The 22,708-nt window shown below is 32.4% G+C and overlaps 1 protein-coding gene across 1 annotated transcript in view; it reads left to right on the top strand.

Annotated features, from left to right (window-relative positions):
* Nucleotides 1-2,584: 2,584 nt before the first annotated feature.
* LOC132714981 (laminin subunit beta-1-like) overlaps nt 2,585-22,708 on the top strand; it is a 32,392-nt gene continuing 12,268 nt past the window's right edge. The window contains exon 1 of the mRNA XM_060697938.1: nt 2,585-2,718. The gene's annotated coding sequence lies outside the window, so the exon portion shown is untranslated. The remainder of the gene's footprint in view (nt 2,719-22,708) is intronic.

The raw sequence follows: 22,708 nt of genomic DNA on the forward strand, positions 1-22,708 counted from the left end.
ACAACATTCGATTTTTTCTTTCGTTTCTTTGATATTAGGCAGGCATGGTTCTTTTGCAATAAAATATACATTGGTTGCCCTTTTATTGTAAATTATTTTGCGCAGTATTAAACAAAATATTCAATTGATTAAATTGATTAAATTTATTTAAAAGAAACAGCTTACATCAGAGAACGCTAGCACTGCAATCGTCGTCTCTAATGATCCGATGTAGTGCTTTGTAATTTTCATCAATCTTAAGTGTGTCATAGTAGAATTTCTATAAACACTTCTCCCTTCTCACCGTACCTGCACGTTGTAGAGAAGACACATGGCATCGGCAAAAGATTTTGAGCTTGGCTGATTTCCTATGCAAGCACACGTTGACTCTTTAAGATCCGAACGCTGTTGTTGTTTATATAGGGTACGTCCTGGAGACCCAAACTACCCCTTCGTCGCTGGGGAGTTGAGATTCTATCGTAACCTACCACTCAGTTTCCGATGTCCTGACTAAAGCCGAGGGAAGTGGTCCTACAGAGTAAATAGTGACGACGATGAAAGTGTGAAAGGTTGTGTAAGCCATTTTGGGACCTACAACCCCTTTCAGGGCTAAACCTTCTTCATTATTCCCTAAGGTTACTGTACATTTAGCTTCTGATTGGTCGCCGACCAGTTACCTACTTTTGACTTTTGGAAATTGCATGGAGGTAAATTATCACCACTTTGTGCTTCAAAATAATGTTTTTATTAAGGCTTTAAGAGCATGACTGGTAACATGTCTTGGGTCCGAACTCGACACTGAAAGCATGGACTCATGTCTAAGCCTCCTTCTTATCGTCGTTTAACGTTGTAGGGTAGAAATTAACCTTGAGGTCATAACTTTTTTGTTTATTTTATTTATACCTTCTTTTTGTATTCATGTGTCTTAAAATAAACGTAAGAGTTTAATTATAAGATTGCAAAAATAAAACATTTATGATGCAATTTGATATACATTTCCGTTTTCTTTCCTTAAACTTTCTTGCCTTTCACATGTACAGATATGGACAAAAACCTCTAATCCGGAAACCTTTCTAATCCGAACCTTTCTTCTGGTCCGTTCGAGTTGGGATTAGAGATGTTCCACGGTAATAAGTATTGCTGCACATACTCCGACTTTTTTGAAAATTCAATTGATCTACGTCAAGGCCTAAATAATTCTCCGCCAATATTTGCTCTTTTTAGAGTACCTAGAACTATTTTTACAAAATAGAATAAATTGTGGTTTGTCAGTTTTTGACCTTTGTATAATGACTTTAAAAAAATTACTCTTTGTTGATGATATAGTATAAGTAGAACATTCTATAGAAGATTTACATTCCAGTCTTAACTTATATAATTACATGTATATGAGTATCGTACACACTGGAGTTTACAGGTGAATACTTCAAAAACTTAAGTTGTTATATGTAGAAGAAGAAAAAAAAACAGAATGAAAAAAATATATAATAAAGAACAATGATTTCAACTATCTATGAGTAGTTATACGGGTTCATATTTGTTTAGCATAATCAATTTATTATTGGAAAAGCCCTAAAGCATGTGTCAAGTACTTCAAAGTAATATTAATAAGATAGATTTGTCACCACATATTTCTCATTTCTTAACAATTATTTTATGCTTTTGTTGGTTCTATTCTAAATTATGCATGTAATGTAATGAAAAGATATAGAAAGTGCACAACTCAAATTAAGCATATGTATTTTAGGCGTTTAGAAAAGTTCTAGCAACTGTGTTTAAAAATTGTATACGGGGACTTATTAATAAAACCAGAGACATATATGTTATCTATGTCTCTGATAAAACAGACATGATCAAATGACAAAATATTGGTTGCACATTTCTCATACAAATGATATTATTTCAATGACATATACATGTATAATAACTCATTGAAACAATGTTTAAATAATGTCAAAAATTGGACTTACAATGAATGTTAAGATATTACTAGAAAATATGCTTTTGAAGATTAAAAAGAATCATTCTAAACAAAGAGCTTTCAATTGCTTTAAGCAGAAATGGCAAGCAGATTTAAACAAAAATATTTTTTTATTTTATATTCATTCTTTTTATTTCATCAGATTCAAACTTTAAAAATTATTGAAGTACTATCAAATCTAGATATCTAAGGAGTAGTAATACCCGCATAATCTTATCATTCATACAGGCAAATATGGTAGGAACAGAACAGATTATGCCAATTATTTCAATGGTCTGAGATAGAAGATGTGCTTGGGGCATAAGTTACTATTATAACCAGTACTATAACCGCCATTTTTTTTCAATTTTTCAGGCGTTGTCTTACAAAAATTTAGTGGTCCTTTGCCATTACGTTATTTTAGCCGCAGATGTTTTTTGTATGCCGTTAACTATATATCAAAAGCTTTTCTATTTATCGTTCCTGCAGATATATTGATATTATTGAACGTTAGTTTATGTTCAATAATTCCAAGAAAAAAGTTTCTTTTGCATCCTAAACCTAAATGTATAAATAATAAGCGTTTATTTAATCATTTTTTCTTGTTATCTTGAACTGCACCGAAAAAAAATTGATTGATATTCCAATAAACGTCATGCCCACTAATCTATTCTGCTGTTCCAACAGTGGAGATTATCGAGGCGTGTAAAGTTTGCAAACTTGAGAAAGTTAGTGGAAATTCCTGTGCCAGGGGCGATTTATTGGATTTTTTAAAAAGGGTAATTAATACGTTTATTGTGGTAGTCCTCATTTATTAATGGACTGAAATTATGAACATTTATACAAGAATAAAGTTTTTTTCTAAAGAAACTTTAACTTTTTGTCCAACAAGCAAAAAGTTTTTATCAGAGGGAGAGAATGCCAGACACATTGATAACAAGCTTGTGTTATGAAAGAAGCCAGAATCAGAAAATGGGTTTATTTAATTTCCGCACAATCTACAGATATTTTTTTTAAATTCTTATTAATGTGTTGAAAATGGAATAGATCCTAGATATAGATAGATATTAAGATAGGGATTTAACGATGATCGAGTATAATCGAAAATTGATCGTTTATAGGACCGATTAGCGATGATCGAATATAAAGTTCAATAATCGATCATCGGTTATTTATCTTCTTGCTGTTACTTAAGTGACTCACTGTATTATAACAAATCTTTAAATTAAAGCCAGCTTTGGTTTACCCAATAATTTTCATTAAAATGAATGAGAAAGCATACTGGTGACCATGAGGGTAATTGTTGACAGTGAGGCATTCTAGTTTACAGACATACTATGCTCAAATTTGAAATTAGAAAATTGCTACACAGTCTATTTGTAAATATGAAATAAACATGTTTTGACTTCAAACAAAGAAGATATGTATAAAATTATTCTACACACTAAACTAAAGATGGTTACAATATAAGTATATAGTGACATTAAAAAAACCTGGCATTTTTATTAATGACCAACTTCTCTTGTTCCCATACATAGCTTATTCATTCCTTTATTGGAATTGAGACATAATAATTTCATAGATATAATGAATTTATTTGATTAAAATATTTTACTCAAAGATGAACATAAGCATGAGTAACTAGTTTATTTCAGTTGATTAAGTGGTAGTTACACAAAATATAGAATATAAATGGAATTCTTATAAATATTAAAGCATGGTATGTGCATTGTACATATTTACTTTGTTATCATAATGATAAATATTTCGATTATATAATCGATGATCAGGGTTCTCACTAGGACTTTAAAACATGGAGTCCATGGACTCCCAACCCTGAAAAAGTTGGAGTCCAAAAGCGCGTCGCAATTAATATGTTTACAGATTAGTTATTCAATGCTCACAATAGCATTGCTGATATTTTGAATCTTCAAGAGACTTCCAAAGTTTAAAGTTATTCAAAAGAAACTCTGAACTACATAGTATAATTATTGTTTTGTTGTTGATATTTATTATGAAATTATTTCATTATAATGCATCAACACGATTTCGAGACGTTTCGGCCCCAAGACGTATCGGCCCCAAACTATCCAAGACGTTTCGGTCCCGGACGTTTCGGCCCTTTACCAAATCGGCCCCAGAATAAGTACTGTATTTTAAACCGATATATTAACAGCATTTCAATAAATAAATGAATCAATTAATATCTATATTTAATCATTTTGTATAAAAACTAGATTATAATAGTAGTAGGGGAAAAGTAATCAATACAAACAGAACAGAACATAAACTTTATTTGAAAAAATATAATACACAAACAAACAATTATTTACAACATATATAGATAATATTTTATCAATACAAACAGAACAGAACATAAACTTTATTTGAAAAAATATAATGCACAAACAAACAATTATTTACACCATATATATAACAACAATTTAACAGTGACGAGTTTGATGGATACGAAAATACAAGTACAGAACAGTTAAACAATTTTACTTGAAACAAAACAAATGTGATATATACAAAACGAAAACAATAACAAATGAACTAGAACAAATGATAGTCTTAGTCTTAGTAAAGACAATCTCATGGGGGAATATAATGTGCAATACATTAATTTTTGGGAAATCCTTTCTAAATTAATATATTCAAACTGACCTACCTGTATCGCATTTTCGGTGCTGCCATCTGTCACATATATCGCATGTCACTCCATGCTGTCTCCCACGCACAACATTATTGCACTCAAAAAATTACGTATAGTTTAATTAAGATCAAAAGATAATGTTTTCTAAGGAATAATTGTAATCCAGAAGTTTTAGAGGCTTGTTTTATAAATTAAGTAACCTGCCTTTATTGTTTGTTACACCTTTAAAAACATTAAGATATATCTAAATGGTTCAAGAGATCAAAAGATAATAAATAATTATTTAAAGAATTAAAGTGGCATAATTGTTTAATTGTAATTAAATTAATTGTTGTTAATCAATCAAGCAATATACTATAGTGGGGCCGAAACGTCTCGCGGAAAAGGGCCGAATTGTCCTGGGGCCGATTTTTCGACTGGGGCCGATTTGGTTTGGGGCCGAAACGTCCTGTTTGCGCATCAACACATGGAAATCGTTTTTTTTTTTTGTTTTTGTTTTTTTCACTTTTATACCAAATCAAATTTTATTCAGGTTAAATAAGTCCACTCTAAAGACAAAAAGTTTATATTTGTAAAAAAAAAAACGTAAATGTATATAGGCAGCGTTTAGCGGAATGAATAGGAAAATCGTGTACAGCTTCAAACAGTGTGTAAGAGATTCATTCGATCGACAATTATTTTAGCAAATTTCTTCAAAAGGGGGCAAATTGAAGATCGATATTTAAAAAATTAATGTGGATTAAATAATAAAGGAACAATTCATTCGCATGTTTGGCTTGGAAACCGAGAATTTTTGCGAAATTTTAGGGTTTCTGGCGAACGTGAAATCGCCGATGTTCGGGATCAATTTTCGGATAGAATCTAAATATCAAAGAAAAGCGTATGTGTATTTTGGTTTGTTGTCCTGACATTTCGGCACAATATCTTAAATTCTTAATAGTCTTATCGAAAGTTTTTTGCAAGAATGAAACTAAAGCAAAATTGTGTCTAGAAAATGCCGAAAATATTCGACAATCATTCAAAATTACACTCATTTGTAATTTGAGAAAACAGTCTTTAAACTTGCGGCGTAAATAGTCGATAATTTTTTACTTTTGTCGGTAAAATTTGCTAATTTTCCAATCAACTTTTTTTTTTTTTTTTTTTTGATCAAAGATATAAAATCAAAGATATAAAATTATCACCTTGTTTTATATCTGGCAATTACATGTACTGTACAGCGCGTGTATACATTAGTCTGATCACTATTGCGTGATAATGATCGTTAGCGTTATCGCTGATTGGCTAATCGCTTCACTCGATGTGCATAGGACCGCCTACCTATAGACTGACACGCGCTGACGCACTTGTGTATTTGTGGTTGTAAACAATCGGTAATGTTTATGCGTCCCCGGGCAAAATTAAGCGTACGTGGAATCCTTGCTCTGAAATATTTGCGTCCAGCTGTAATAAACATGCGTACCGGGACGCCGAAATAAGCGTCCCCGAGAACCCTGATGATTGATCGAAAAAGGTTGTTCGATTATTTTCGATGATCGATTATGATTTTTGTCCGATTAAGAAACCCTATATTAAGATAATCTAACTACATTTATTTTTAATGAATACTTTAAATGTTCAACTGCAAAGGACTTACAATTATGGGTTATATGCCCTCGATATATGTTTATATTATATACAGTAGGCTCTTTTAATATATGTAATGAATTCACATACAATCTTTCATTTTCTAATTAATGAAATTCTGTATGGAATTCTAAAATATAAGGATTCCATTAAGTTCCAAAATGTGGAAGTCAGAGACCGCAAAATGTCTGACTATTTCACATTATAGTAGATCTCTATGTAAACAGCCTGGTAATATAACAGTTTGCCTCAATGACGATTCGCCTCAAAACAAGTTGGCCCATTTTTGTGATGATTTGCCCCACTTTACATTAAAAATTAAAATTTAAATTATTTTAACTTTTGGATTGCTTATTTCAGAGAACTTTATAAGTAAATTAATAGATAGATATTATTCAGATTATTATTATTTATAATTGATCATTGTTTAATTTATTTCTGATCGTTATTTAACCCTCTTATATATGCAAAACAACACACTTTCGACCCCTCCCCCCCTCTTTAAGGCCTCAAATAGTGAAAAAAATGTCCTGTTTGGGCCCCAAACACATGTTTTCATTTGGGAAATGTTGTTAGAAAAAAGTGGCCACTTTTTTTGGCGTTGCCTACCAACCAAAAGATACATTAGGGGGTTGCAAGAAGGGGGATGTGCCCCCTTCTGTTTGGGTGGTTTGAAGGGGGGCGGTAGTTCCCCTCATGGCCAAGAAAATTTTGGACTTGTGAGAAGCTAAAAATGACCCCAGATCGATCATAAGGTAACGTGTAAGCAACCCTGAAAAGCATTTGACTCTATCTCAATCCATTGAGAAGGTGCAGCACTTTGAAATCAATTTTGATGGAAAAAATCAACGCTAAATAGTGATTTTTGGCAATTTTGAGATGTCCCCTCATTGCCATGGTAACAGGAAATTTAAGCCTGACCCAGACTTCCCGAAATACGTCGGTCCGACGGACATGCCCGATAAATTTTGATCAGGTCCGACAATTTTTTATGCCGGGTCGGTCCGACTGTCCGGCTTTTATCCAAGCTGCATGTATACAAAATGGCGTCGCTAAAGGTGCCAAACCTTGGAAAAACCGAAAATCTACGTTAGAAGAGTGCGCAGAACAGCAATAAAAGGATGAAAATATTAGACCTGAGACAAAATTTAATGAAAAATGGAAGCAGAACCATGAATCATTGGTGTATGACAGGGAGGAGATGAAAATGCGCTGTACAGATTGTGCGAAAAAATAAAAAAACAAAAAGTGTCTTAGAAATACAAACACAAGTTTTTCTTTGATTTTGATCAATTTTATTTGGTCCGACAGATTTTGTTTCGGTCCGACAGATTTTCATGGTTTGTCAGACAGAATGTCTGACAGTTTTTTTCAACTTTCGGGGAGTCTGCTGACCATGTTGTTACAAAGGCAATGGTCCAGTCATCATTTGTACCAAGTTTGATTAGTTTTGAAGCAGTTTTTGTGTCGCCTTGAAAAAGGCGACATATAGGGGTTACTTTTGTCGGCGTCATTGTCGGCATTGTTATTGTTGTCGGCGTCCCCTTAAGCTTGTCCGGAGCATAAGTCAGTCATTATAAGTTGGATTGACTTCAAACTTGGTATGCATGCTTCTTATAATGACCTGAAGTGCAGTGCACAAGAACAGGTACTCTGCACTTTTTATTTTTTGAGTTATTGCCCTTTGTTAATTTTCATACTTTATTTTTGTCCGGGCCATTTCTCCTAAAGTATACAAGCTATTGACTTGAAACTTAATAGGATGATAGTTCTTATTGATAAGAAGTGCAGTGCACAGAAACTGCTGCTCTGCATTTCTTATTTTTTGAGTTATTGCCCTTTGTTGATTTTCAAATTTTATTTTTGTTGTGGCCATTTCTCCTAAAATATATTGTTCACAAGGCGACACAATGACATCCGACTCGCAGAGTTCTAGTTATAGTTTTATTGTAACGAGAGACTTTTCAATGAAAACAGCCATTTTTCACAAAATGCCTATGAAGTAATGGGTTAAAGAAGATTTGAAACATTGTTAGCAATAGTATATGCTACAAATAACATGTATGCTAACAATTATATATTTGTTGCAAATTATCTCAATCTGCAGCAAACACAAATTAAGTTGGTCAACGCCAAGTGGTGCAATTATCATATATGTTTTATTGTAATTGACACCTTATGGTGTGTACCCACTTGTTGGAGTATGCATTTATATTTGTGTTCTATCAATTATGTTGATGTGTCCTCAGGAAAAATTAAGTGCCCAGCGGCAATAAACATACGTACCAGGATACCGATTATGTGTCACCAAGAGCCCTTTTATTTAAAGGATGTTTTAAACAATAATTTCTAAGAGGGACGTATCATCAATTTAAGCCAGCAAATTGATGTCAGTTCGAAAGCATTACACATGAAGCCGAAATCATGCAAAACTTACAATAACAGAAGCTCTAGACTCCGAATTGCAAACATTTGGTAATGCCTGGCTTCAGAGAATGACATAGATAGATCTATCCTTTAACTGCTGCCAAAGGACTATTTAGCTTGGAGTTTAATTGTTGCCCCCTTTTCGAAGAATAAAGGGGGATATGTCCATCCGTCTGTTTGTCTATCACATTTTTATGTCCGGTCTATAACTATGTCATTTATCAAAGGAATTTGAAATAACTTGAATGGCATAAATGTTTGTTATAATAGGACGATGTGTCATGAGCAACAACTGGACCCTTACCTCCAAGGTCAAGGTCACACTCAACATTGTGTATTTGAGGGAGTATGTCTTGTTACTTTCTTATCCATGAAGGTTTTTTGAAAGTATTTGGCACAAATGTTCACAATAATGAGACAATATGTCATGCGCAAAAAACAGTCGCCCACCTCCAATGTCAAGGTCATAGTTGGAGGTCAAAGATTAACATAGTCTGTTATAGGGTATATTTTGTTTCCAATGCATAACTTTCTCATCCATCAAGGGATTTTGAAAATACTTGGCATAAATGTTGACAATATTAAGATGATGACTGATGTGTCTTGCACAACACCTGGACCCTTTCCTCCAAGGTCAAGGCCACATTTAGAGGTCAAAGCTTAACATGATCTTATGTAGGGTATATTTTGTGTGCAAGTTATAATTTTTTTATTGTTCAAGGGATTTTGAAATTATGTGGCACAAATGTTCTCAACAACAGGACCATGTGCCATATGCAACAGCCAGACTTCTACCTTCAATATCAAGGTCATACTTGAGTGACAAAGCTTAACTTGGTCTGTTCCAGGATGTATTTTGTGAGCGGTATATAACTTTTTTATCAGTCAAGGGATTTTAAAATAACTTGGCTCAAATGTTAACAATGATAAGATGACATGTCATGAGCAACCCCTACATGTACCTCAAAGGCCAAGGTCACACTTGGAGGTCAAAGCCTTAAATAGGTGAATTGCCAGCCCACATACCTTGATTGATGAATGTACATGAAATGTACCCTGTAACAGACCATATCCTGAAATGTACCCAGTAACAGACCTTATCCTGTATTGTACCCTGTAACAGACCTTATCCTGTATTGTACCCTGTAACAGACCTTATCCTGTATTGTACCCTATTACAGACCATATCCTGTATTGTACTCTGTAACAGACCATATCCTGAAATGTACCCTGTAACAGACAATATCCTGAAATGTACCCTGTAATAGACCATATCCTGTATTGATTTTATATTTGTCACATTTTGTGGCTTTGAAATAGTGATAACAACTATACAGATGTATTTCTGTTGACACATACACAAGAGTTATTTCATTATTTTTCTTTAATGAATATATTGTTACTTGCATGTGCAGATAAAAACTTTGCACTGAAAGTCCAGATCCATACCTAAATCTTTTGAAATATTACAATTTTGTGTTTCATGTAATATTCCCTTAGGCGGGGACATTGGGAACTCTGTTACAAATTCTTGTTCACATTGCTCTATAACCCTGAGAAATTCTAGGAACCCTGAGAAATTATTGGAAGATCAGGTGGGGAGTATGTCATGGTTTAGAACTTCAGGGGAGATGAAGCCACCAAATATCTTGGTAGAGTCACAGAACAATGTTATATAATCAAAGGGCTGCAAGCTCTGTGGTATTTTCTGATCTTTGCAATCTAAATCGTACTGTATATCTGTATGTATTTTCCTGTATAAGTTTATTTTTAGCTCACCTGTCACAAAGTGTCAGGGTGAGCTTTTGTGATCGCTTTTCTTCCGTCGTCCGTCCGTAAACTTTTACTTTAAATGACATCTCCTCATAAACCACTAAGCCAATTTCATCCAAACTTCACAGGAATGTTCCTTTGGTGGTCACCTTTAAAAATTGTTCAAAGAATTTAATTCCATGCAGAACTCTGGTTGCCATGGCAACCGAAAGAAAAAACTTTAAATATCTTCTTTTAAAAAACCATAAGAGCTAGAGCTCAGATATTTGGCATGAAACATCTTCTAGTGAGTGTCTACCAAGTTTGTTCAAATAAAAGCCCTGGGGTCAAAATTAGCCCCGCCCCGGGGGGTCATTGATTTTCCCTATATACATATAGTAAAAACTTAAAAAATCTTCTTTTAAAGAACCAAAAGAGCTACAGCTAAGATATTTAGCATGAAACATGTTCTAATGGGTGTCTACCAAGTTTGTTCAAATAAAAGCCCTGGGGTCAAAATTGGCCCCGCCCCAGGGGGGTCATTGATTTTCCCTATATGCATATAGTAAAAACTTAAAAAATCTTCTTTTAAAGAACCAAAAGAGTTAAAGCTAAGATATTTAGCATGAAACATGTTCTAATAAGTGTCTACCAAGTTTGTTCAAATAAAAGCCCTGGGGTCAAAATTGGCCCCACCCCAGGGGGTCATTGATTTTCCCTATATGCATATAGTAAAAACTTAAAAAATCTTCTTTTAAAGAACCAAAAGAGTTAAAGCTAAGATATTTAGCATGAAACATGTTCTAATAAGTGTCTACCAAGTTTGTTCAAATAAAAGCCCTGGGGTCAAAATTGGCCCCGCCCCAGGGGGTCATTGATTTTCCAGGGTATATACATATAGTAAAAACTTAAAAAATCTACTTTTAAAGAACCAAAAGAGCTACAGCTAAGATATTTAGCATGAAACATGTTCTAATGAGTGTCTACCAAGTTTGTTCAAATAAAAGCCCTGGGGTCAAAATTGGCCCCGCCCCGGGGGGGGGGGTCATTGATTTTCCCTATATGCATAAAGTAAAAACTTAAAAAATCTTCTTTTAAAGAACTCTAAGAGCTATGGCTAAGATATTTAGCATCAAACATGTTCTAATAGGTCTCTACCAAGTTTGTTCAAATAAAAGCCCTTGGGTCAAAATTGGCCCCGCCCCAGGGGGGTCATTGATTTTCCCTATATGCATATAGTAAAAACTTAAAAAAATCTTCTTTTAAAGAACCAAAAGAGTTAAAGCTAAGATATTTAGCATGAAACATGTTCTAATAAGTGTCTACCAAGTTTGTTCAAATAAAAGCCCTGGGGTCAAAATTGGCCCCGCCCCGGTGTCATTGATTCTCCCTATATGCATATAGTAAAAACTTAAAAAATCTTCTTTTAAAGAACCAAAAGAGCTAGAGCTAAGATTTTTAGCATGAAACATGTTCTAATAGGTGTCTACCAAGTTTGTTCAAATAAAAGCCCTGGGGTCAAAATTGGCCCCGCCCCGGGGGGGTCATTGATTTTCCCTATATGCATATAGTAAAAGCTTAAGAAATCTTCTTTTAAAGAACCAAAAGAGCTAGAGCTAAGATATTTAGCATGAAACATGTTCTAATGGGTGTCTACCAAGTTTGTTCAAATAAAAGCCCTGGGGTCAAAATTGGCCCCGCCCCGGGGGGTCATTGATTTTCCCTTTATGCATATAGTAAAAACTTAAAAAATCTTCTTTTAAAGAACTCAAAGAGCTATGGCTAAGATATTGAGCATCAAACATGTTCTAATAGGTGTCTACCTAGTTTGTTCAAATAAAAGCCCTGGGGTCAAAATTGGCCCCACCCCAGGGGGTCATTGATTTTCCCTATATGCATATAGTAAAAACTTAAAAAATCTTCTTTTAAAGAACCAAAAGAGTTAAAGCTAAGATATTTAGCATGAAACATGTTCTAATAAGTGTCTACCAAGTTTGTTCAAATAAAAGCCCTGGGGTCAAAATTGGCCCCGCCCCGGGGGATCATTGATTTTCCCTATATGCATATAGTAAAAACTTAAAAAATCTTCTTTTAAAGAACTCAAAGAGCTATGGCTAAAATATTTAGCATCAAACATGTTCTAATAGGTGTCTACCAAGTTTGTTCAATTAAAAGCCCTGGGGTCAAAATTGGCCCGCCCGGGGGGGGGGTCATTGATTTTCCCTATATGCATATAGTAAAAACTTACGAAATCTTCTTTTAAAGAACCAAAAGAGCTAGAGCTAAGATATTTAGCATGAAACTTGTTCTAATGGGTGTCTACCAAGTTTGTTCAAATAAAAGCCCTGGGGTCAAAATTGGCCCCGCCCCGGGGGGTCATTGATTTTCCCTATATGCATATAGTAAAAACTTAAAAAATCTTCTTTTAAAGAACCAAAAGAGTTAAAGCTAAGATATTTAACATGAAACATGTTCTAATAAGTGTCTACCAAGTTTGTTCAAATAAAAGCCCTAGGGTCAAAATTTGCCCCGCCCCAGGGGATCATTGAATTCCTATATGCATATAGTAAAAACTTAAAAAATCTTCTTTGAAAGAACTCAAAGAGCTATGGCTTAGATATTTAGCATCAAACATGTTCTAATAGGTGTCTACCAAGTTTGTTCAAATAAAAGCCCTGGTGTCAAAATTGGCACCGCCCCGGGGGTCATTGATTATCCTTGTATGTGTATAGCAAAAACTTAAAAAATCTTCTTTGAAAAAACCCAAACAGCTAGAGTTAAGATATTAAGCATGAAACATCTTTTAGTGAGTGTCTACAAAGTTTGTTAAAATAAAAGACCTGGGGTCAAAATTGGCCCCGCCCTGGGGGGTCATTGATTTTCTTCATATGTGTATAGCAAAAACTTAAAAATCTTCTTTGAAAAAACCCAAATAGCTAGAGTTTAGATATTAAGCATGAAACATCTTCTAGTAAGTGTCTACAAAGCTTGTTCAAATAAAAGCCCTGGGGTCAAAACTGGCCCGGCCCCAGGGGTGTCATTGTTTTTAACTATATGTGTATAGTAAAAACTTTAAAAAAATTTTCTTTCAATAAAGCCCAATGAGCTAGAGCTTAGATGTTTAGCATGAAACATCTTCTTATGGGTGTCTACAGAGTTTGTGCAAATAAAAGCCCTTGGGTTAAATTGGCCCTGCAACGTTGGGGTGGGGGGTGAGGGTTGGGGGGCCTATATACAGGTGAGCGACCTCAGGGCCATCATGGCCCTCTTGTTATGTACTATAATTATTTTTGCAAAAAACCCCCAGAGTTTGATTTCATAAAGAATTTTGGAAAAATAAAAAAGTAGAGGGTTGGGTCCCAAAAATTTATTTATGTTTATTTTTTTTGACAGCCCCCACTTTTTTCAAATTTCATACCATTTTGGGTACTTCCTTTTAAAAACATTAAAAAAAAAATTTAAAAAAATATGCCCCGACTGGGATTTAATTTCCCGACCTCTCCCCACACTAAAACCCGCCCCCGTTTCCCCCGCACCCCGGAGAAGTTATATAAAAATTGTTTTGAATAAAAACAGTCATTCTAAATTTAGAACTGCCATTTATTTTTCCCGTTTGTTTAAACCTTATTAATTTTGAGGTAAAAAAACCCCGTTTTTTAAAAAATTTAAGTAAATAATTTTTGCGAAAAACATCTCGCCCAAAAAAGTCCCACATGTAGAATCTATTATTTCCAATAATCGGCTCGATTTATTTTTTTTAGTATTCGGTTTTAAACGACATCGCTTAAAAAAAGCTTTTTATTATTTAAAACCAAAAAATTTTTTCCCCATAAATTTTTGATTGGGGCATTTATTTACAATTTTTATAAGACAACCCCTATTTTAAACTTTTAATTTTCGTTGTAATTTGTTGGATACTGGTAAAAAAAATAAAAAATTTTTTTCTTCTTTTAAACGCTAGTTTTTAGCGTTTTTGGGGAATACTTGTTGTTTTGGTTTGTCGGGAAAAATTTTGGTCAGGGGATTGAATGTCCCCCTTTTGGGAATTTTTTCCCCGACCTTTCCGGGCAGAAAAAACAAAAAAAAATTTAAAAATTTAATTTGTTTTTACTTTAATTTTCTTTGTAAAGATTTGTTTAAACTGTTTAGAAAAATGTAAAAAAGTCAAGCATTGCCTGATACAGCAGCGGCTCTTGTTTATCATTGAAATAATGTAGATGTTGGTAGATATTGCTGCAGTTTCTTGTACAGCTGTACAACTTGCCAATTTTGCAGGCATTTTTCCAAATTACAGACATGTCTACTCTTATGATGAATACCATGAAGCCCGCTTTAAAAGTTTCAAGAACCTTTCTACCAGTTTAGAGGGTTAACAAAATTTTTACTCAGGATAATGCATATTTTAGAAGTGGTTTTGTATTTTACTACAGTACACCTTTAACTATTTTTCCAAAGCTGATCACCAGGATTTTTTAGTGGTGGATTTTCACTGCTATGACCCTGAGACAGTTGTGACTTTCCGCCCATCATCCCCAATCGGGTGAGGGATATCGTCACAGTGGATCACTGTGAAATATTGCAGGGACATTTCCCTGTCTTGGGTGACCATTTATCAATTTATTACATGTATGTAACTTGCGTGTGTAAAAAATAACGTATGCAACATTTGTCTCCTTTAATTTCTGAATGGCTGATATTTGCATGCCTGTTGAGAAAATGTTACAATATTTAATTGTTAGTTACAGAAATCCATCTCTGATTGATGAAATTCCATAGCGCTAAAATAAAAGAGTGTCAGGGTGCACAAGAAAATTTAGGGATTTTTTTGGTGCGTTTCGGTATGCACTGTTTTAGGGGATGGTGAATGTTATTTTGGACAATAAAATGCCAATTATAACTCAGTAAATTCTTATGTTGAATAAGTTATTCACTAGAGAATTAATGAAAATTTCAAAAGCAGTGTGTAATGTTTGTTTGGAGGAATGTCACAGATATCCATTATATTTAAATGTTTGTTTGGAGGAAAGTCACAGATATCCATTATACATGTATGTATGTATGTAAGAAATCTCACAAAGTTTTTTCTCAGTACTCAAAGTTTTTTTTATCGTTTGAGAATGTTTATGTTGCAGATTATTATGGCCATTGATACTAGTTAAATACACTATATTTTCTAATGATGTTTTATGTTAAAGTAAATTTGGTAGATACATTGAATTTACTTCGACGATAATATTTAAAAACAAACCTGTTTTTTCTTTCTTAATGAACTTTGTTAACATTTAGTATGGTGTTGACTCGTTCCAGGATAGGGAAGAATTTGGTCACCTATGAAATTTCAATCTATATTTATTTTGCCAAATAATGTTTTTCATTTTTTCAGTTTTATTTATTTGCAAATCAGGCTCCGGCCCTACACATATATATATACAACATTTATAATTTTTACATCTAATTTATTGAAGCATGAAGTTCAAGGATTAAAAAATGAAAATTCAGTTATAATACCAATCTAACATAAATATGATATAAAAACACATAAATTCCCCTCTCAATAGCTTACAATATCATCTGTTTTTAATAATGCTTGATACTTAAACAGAATCGAACTTTGCTTTAATGTATAATATCTAATGAAAATTTGTGACCCCCCATGAAATAAAAAATAAAAAACCTTTGCAAAGAGATAAAAAAATGGAAAATAAAAACATGCGGTTTTTTTTTTAAAAGGGAAAATTTAATAAAAGGAAAATTTTTTTAAAACATTGTATTCACATGAATCAGCCTGTAATATTACCCAAATGGGAAATTTTTAAAAAAACGAGGTATGTTTTTCCCTGATTTCAAATAAAGGGGACATAAAAACAAAAAAAACCATCCTCGATAACGTTTCCAAAAAAGGGACAAAACGGAAGTCTTTTGGAATATTTTTATTCTCCCCTTTTCAATATTAAATTTGAATAACACAAAATTTACCCATAAAATTAAACTTTTCAAATAAGTTAAAATTTTTTTCTAGATTAAAATTTTTTTAAATGTATTAACTATAAATTTTATGATCGGCCCCCGAGGTTTTTGAATATACTGATCTTCCCTTTGACTTTTTTTTAAAAAATTTTTTTGTTTATTACTTTTTGTTTTTCCCCATGCAATCCCCCCCTTTTAAAAAAAGATTTTTTACATCTGTTCCCCAATTTTTTCCCTACATACAAATGAAAAGATTTATACAAAGTTTACATACCATTTTTTGGGTAAATAAGCAAACGAAACCCAATACTAATACTCTTTTTTGCAAAAATATGAGGGGAATCTCCCTAAACACCTAATATTGATCATTACAGCATTTTTTGTACTTTTAACTTTTTTCAGTATTTTGTAAAATTTCTTACACGGGGTTTTTTCCCCAAAATTTCGCCCCCATAAGAGCACGATAAAATTTAGAGTCAATTTTTTTAAAAAAATGTTTTTTAGATAGAATAAAAACTTTAAAATGACTAAATTAAAAAGGCTTTTTTGGCCTTTAAAATGACATGTTCCCCCTTTTTAAAAAAAGATAGCCTATTTTGTAAAAATAAATTCAACCATTAATAAAGCCATTAAACTATCTCTAAATTATTGTTTGCATATGACATCTCTCTCTTTCTTTGCCACACACCACCCTCTTTTTGAATACAAGAACTTTTGTTTTTTGATATATTAACAACTAACTTGCTTTCAATGCAAAATTCAATGCTAATAAATTTAATGTCTTTTGAAAGACCTACAATAGTGTCCGAAAGGAGAAGCGATGTCATCTGGGGCCCAAAAAAAAAAAAACCCATTAAGGAAAGGAAAAAATATTTCCATTAGATTTTGGAAACAGTTGCAAAACCTTTTACATTGTTATTTACATAAAGTGTATACAATTCATTGATAAACATGTCAAAAAGAATCGGAACTTAAATTACAGCCTTGCCTTAATCCTATAGGTACAGGAGAATACATCAGTACAACCATCATTAGTTCTAACAACATGCCTTTTACAGAGTGTAATAGCTTTATTGACTTATATAAATGACCTTTTAACTCCATGATCCCTTAAAAAAACAAAAAAATTCCAACGATCCACAGAATCAAAGCCTGAAAAACAAAAAAAAACAGTTTGCCTTAATTTAAAACTTTTTAAAAATGATATAAAACGAGCATTTTCATTGTTGAAAGCCCCCGAAAACCTGCGAGATTATTTTTTATTGAAAATTCTAATAAAAAATACGTTAGTAATAATTTTAAATATATTTTACTAAAAATCTGCAAGGCATACCTTATAATTTTTGGGTCATTTAAACTTCCTTTTTTGTATTGGAAATTATAGATTTTGGCCCATAAATCTGGAAAAAACACCTTTGAAAAATTTTAAACAATTAAAAAAAGGTAGAAAAATTTAAAAACCCTAAAAAAGTGTTTGGAAAAGAGTGCACCCGTTTTTTATGTAAATTTAAAACTTTTACGTTTCAATGATTTCATATGTAAAAGGGGTTAAAATAATTTTAATTTTTATCAAAAATTTTCATTTTTGACAGTATCACTTCCTGGACTAATTCACTTGGAACTGAAGAAGAGAACAATTGGTTTAAAATGCTCATCCAGTCATGTAATGTACTTTGGAACTGATTTCCGGGCCTTTTAGACAAAAATTTTGCAACTCCGCCAGAAGATTTTTGGATTATTAATTGAATTTTCCATTTTTTGTAAAATATTTTTTTAAATTATAACAACAATCTTTTTGTTTTTACTAAGATTTTGTAGTTCATGTTTATTAAGTAGATAACAGGGCTTAACGCGAAACTAGTGTAAGTGAAAATTTTAGCAAAAATCACTTTTTCTATAAATTGTGTCTAGAATAACATATCTGTCCCCTGTATAAGTATTTTCTATGATTTCCAACATTAAATAAGATTATCTCATATTTATGACAATGATGTAAGTGGAAAATGCCCCATTTTTTAAATTGAAAACTGACAAGTGACAAAACATTTCATCTTTCAATTAAATTTTTTTCCCAAACATTTATAAACAAAAAGTTTTAAAATGAAATAAGTAAAATTTTTTTAAAAAATTTTAAATTAAAAAGTATTGAACCCAATTTTAGTGATTTTGGGAAAATGGACAATTTTTGAAAAAAAAATGGGTTTTTTAAAAACAAAGTCAATACCTTTTTCAAAACAATTCAAGTTTTCAAAGAGGGGGAAATATTAATTTTGTGTAAGGCACTACTTAAAACTTTAAGATGATTACATCATGAGTATGTCACAATTTTGTAAAAATTTGTTTTTTCATATAAATGAATGGATGAGAAAAAATTTTAAAAATAAGAAATTATTTTTTTTTTTTTGTTTTGGTTTTTAGGGAAAAATTTGGGGGATTTTGGTTTAAAAGGGGAGGCTTTTTTACTGGACATCCTTTGGGAAAAATTTTAATACATTATTTTACCCTCTCTCTTCGTTTTGCCTGTTTTTTAAACATATTTTAAATGCTTTAAACATTTTTAAAAATATAATCAAAAAAAATGAGTATAATAAAAATGAAAATGGTTGACCAAGTTTTTACAACTTTAAATAAGCCCTTTTTATCCCCTGAAGTATTTTTGAATTAAATTAAAATACAACGGGAAAAAGATTCTGACTTTTTCAGTTTTTTGGGTTTTTTGTCATTTTTACAAAGATAAAGGGGAATATCCTGTAATTTTTATTGATAGAAAAATGAAAATTAACTTTATTGAATCAGATGACAAGAAAATTGGGTTTTTGAATTTTTGTATTAATGTCTTGAAAAAGATTTTTTAAATTTAAGAGCAGTTAATGATGGTTGATTTTCTAAATCATATGATGATTAGCCTGTGAAAAAAAAAAGGGTGTGATGATGATAGATTTGGGGTAGAAAAGATTAGGAAAAATATGGTTAAAGGATGTGATCAGAGGGTAATTTATTTGAGATTTTTAAGGGTGAAAGGACTGCCCGGTTTGAGTTAGATAATTGCTGGAATAAAGGGTAGAAGTTTAGGTCAGGTGGATTTTTAAGAATGAAAAGGGTAGGGTGTGTTAGATACAGTGGGGTGAAGATAGGGTAGAATTGAAGGTTTTGGGTTTTAGTTTTTGAGAAGTAAATGGAGTGGTGAGGATGGTTGAGGTAAAATAAGTGTATGGGAAAGGTAAAAAGTTGTAGGTAAGGTGAATTATTTATTTAGAAGAAAAGGGTAGGGTGTAATTGATAATTAGGTGAAATATGGAAATTTTTAGGTCAGTTGAATTGTTAGAGAAGTAAATGGTAGGGTGTGATGTGGGTCAGTAGAAAGCTGTTAGGTCAGATTGGAAATTACTTAGTGAGGTGTTAAGGGTGGTAGTGATCTGATGGAGTTTAAGTTAGTTCTGTGATTGATGAAACTTTGGTTAAAATCTTAAACTTTCACAAATTAAGTCGTGGGCAGGTATTATACAAACAGCTAGACGCAGGCATCCGAGTGGATTTTTTCCTACTTATATAACAGACTCCGAAAAAAAGGCCTCTTCCCAATTGAAATTTTTTCATGCAGTTTTCCCCAAAAATCTGAACTCAAACCAGTTTTTTTTACTTTCCCAAATCAAGCAATTTTAGCGATAATTTTTCCAAAATTCAAGAGGCTAAGGGCCTCTTCCCAATAAAAAGCCAGAAAAATCACTGCTGATTAAAAAAGCTAACCACATCAAGTTCATGAGATCGGTCTTGCTTAATTTGATTTTTTACTTTAAACTTTATATAATACGATAGTTTTGAAATTTTTAAACTTGGATGTGAGAAAGGCGAATGGTATTCATAAGTCATGTTAGAGTACTTAAAAAGTCGAGTACTGATGAACCAATAAATATAAGTTTAAATACAAATTATATGATTATGTCTTTTGAAGTCGTAAGTCTAGTGTCACCTATCAGAAGTCATTATTGCCAGCATACCTTTAGGGTCTAATGACTTATTTTAGGCTGGCTAAATTAAGAAATGACTATGTAAAAGATAAGTGCTGATAAATTTAATGATCCTTGTTACTCTGTGCCTTGATAACATCATTCCTAGAGCAAACCATTTTTTCTATGCTTTTCTGCCACATGAAACTTAAGTAGTTGAACAGACACAAGAATAATGTAGTTTCAAAAAACGACACATAAGTTCCTGAAGAAAATTCTTTAAGATTGTTAATTATAATATCAAATGTGGTGCATACCATTATGCATTTATTGATACAAATTTTGAGTAGTTACAATGTTTTAGGCCAGTTTCATTAGTGGTCAATGATTCAGTTCAAAGTTTTATATTAAATTGTTTGCTACCTATTATAGCATTACATTACATGTATATGCCATAAGTTTTTTAAAAATGTTGTTTAATTATTGCATAGGTGTGTGTATTTTAGTCATCTCTAAAGTAAGTCTCCTATGATATTTAATGTATATTTTGCATCTGCTAAAAAGCAGCTATATATCTTAATTTTTATAAGAAGCAAATGCAACTTGTGCAAAGTAAATTTGAAGTTAAGTTTTGTTAATTTAATTATAGATACCGAATATTGTTTAAGATTTGTCTGAATATTGTATTAACCTCTTAATTAGGAGTTAAGCTGTGGAACATTTTCAAATCATACTGGCAGATCTTGTCCTTGATGTAATTACAAAAAACTTGATGAAAATACATTGAAACTTATGAAATACTGATTTGTTCTATATTTAAATTGTTTTAATTGAAAAATTGGCATGTTTATAAGTTTCATCATCGGTGCATAAAATAATAATAGTGATGGGAAAAGTGTTTAAAACAAAAATTTTATGTGTTTTTGGGGCCCCTTTTGTTTAAAAAGTGTTAATTTTAACAAAATGCACATTGTTAAGGAGGGAGATTAGTTACCTCACTCCAAGGTGCCCCTTATAGGTTCATTTTGTGGGGTTTAAAATTGCGACGGAAAAGGGAAGGATAAACGGACAGAAAAAATATTCAGATGCTGTTCTTGTACTTTTTCGGGGTTTATAGCGCAACGGAAATTTTCTTGTTTTACAATACAAAAAAAAAGAACTCAAAACCTCGGGAATCGGCTTAATATCGGGGTACGTCCCCCCCAAAATAGATAGCCCCTGTTTTATGCTCTTTTATCATTGTATCATATTTGGGGGTTTTCTGTTGAAAATGTTCAAGTTAAATGATATACATATACATGTACAGTGCGGTTAACAGGAGTGCAGATATTAGTTACCCGCACTACAGAGCGTGCCCATTGATTGGTTCATTTTTTATGGGGTTTACTTATTGTGACGGACGAGAAAGGGAAAGGGACAGAAATATCATATGTAGATGCTCGTTCATTGGTTACTTTTTCCCGGGGTTTCATATTGTGACACCAGGGAACGTGTTTTATGTTTGACTATGATACAAAAGAGAAAGAACACCAAAACACTTGGCAATCTGATTTATACTGGGGGGCTATGCCCCCTCGTACAAATCAGATAGCCTCATGTTTTGGTGCTCTTTCTATTACTTATTGGATGGTAATGTATAATGCTAATTTCTGGTATTTTTATAAGTGGCAATTTATATGAGAGTTTTTCTATTACATGCTTTCCATCTAATAATTGTAATATAATAGTAATTAAGTAAGTAAGTAAGTAAGTAACGACTTTATTTTATGAGGCTAACACATTCAGTTTCCCGATCTTCCATGCGGGCCTCAGTATATACAAAACAACATAAAATACAATCACAATCAACATTTAGACAACATAAATATGTACATTATACATCATATCAATACAATAAATAAGTAAACAATTTTTTCTTCTTACATAGAGAAGTGACATTTTCATAACTTCAGCATGGAAAGTATATGTTTTTGAAACAATATGTACAAACAGTTAGTTAGAAAATTGCCACTGGATATAGGAGGATTGAAATTTCCTCAGGGTATCAGAATTTCGAATATGGATTAATTGGTATGCTGTTCCATACCACAGGACCAGACTGTTTGAACTAAATTTAAAATTATTTTTTATCATTAGAATATGTTACGATTGTCTCCTGAGTTAACGTTGAGAAAAATTAAAAGTAAAACCCATCTAAAATAACCCATTAAGGGCCACAATATTTGGGCATGCGCAGAACAGATTATTCCCCTGCATGACCAGGTCGTGAAATAACTAGTAAACAAAAGGGTATGTTAGTAATTAAAGACCTTAATCAACAATATTTGCCTGAGAGTGGTTTTGTTGTTATTTACTTTGAAATAGAAAGTGTGTGTTGAATTCAGACCGGATGAT

This window comes from Ruditapes philippinarum, unplaced genomic scaffold (genome assembly GCF_026571515.1).
Source record: "Ruditapes philippinarum isolate M1 unplaced genomic scaffold, ASM2657151v2 ctg355_1_1_1_1, whole genome shotgun sequence".
NCBI classification, from domain to species: domain Eukaryota; kingdom Metazoa; phylum Mollusca; class Bivalvia; order Venerida; family Veneridae; genus Ruditapes; species Ruditapes philippinarum.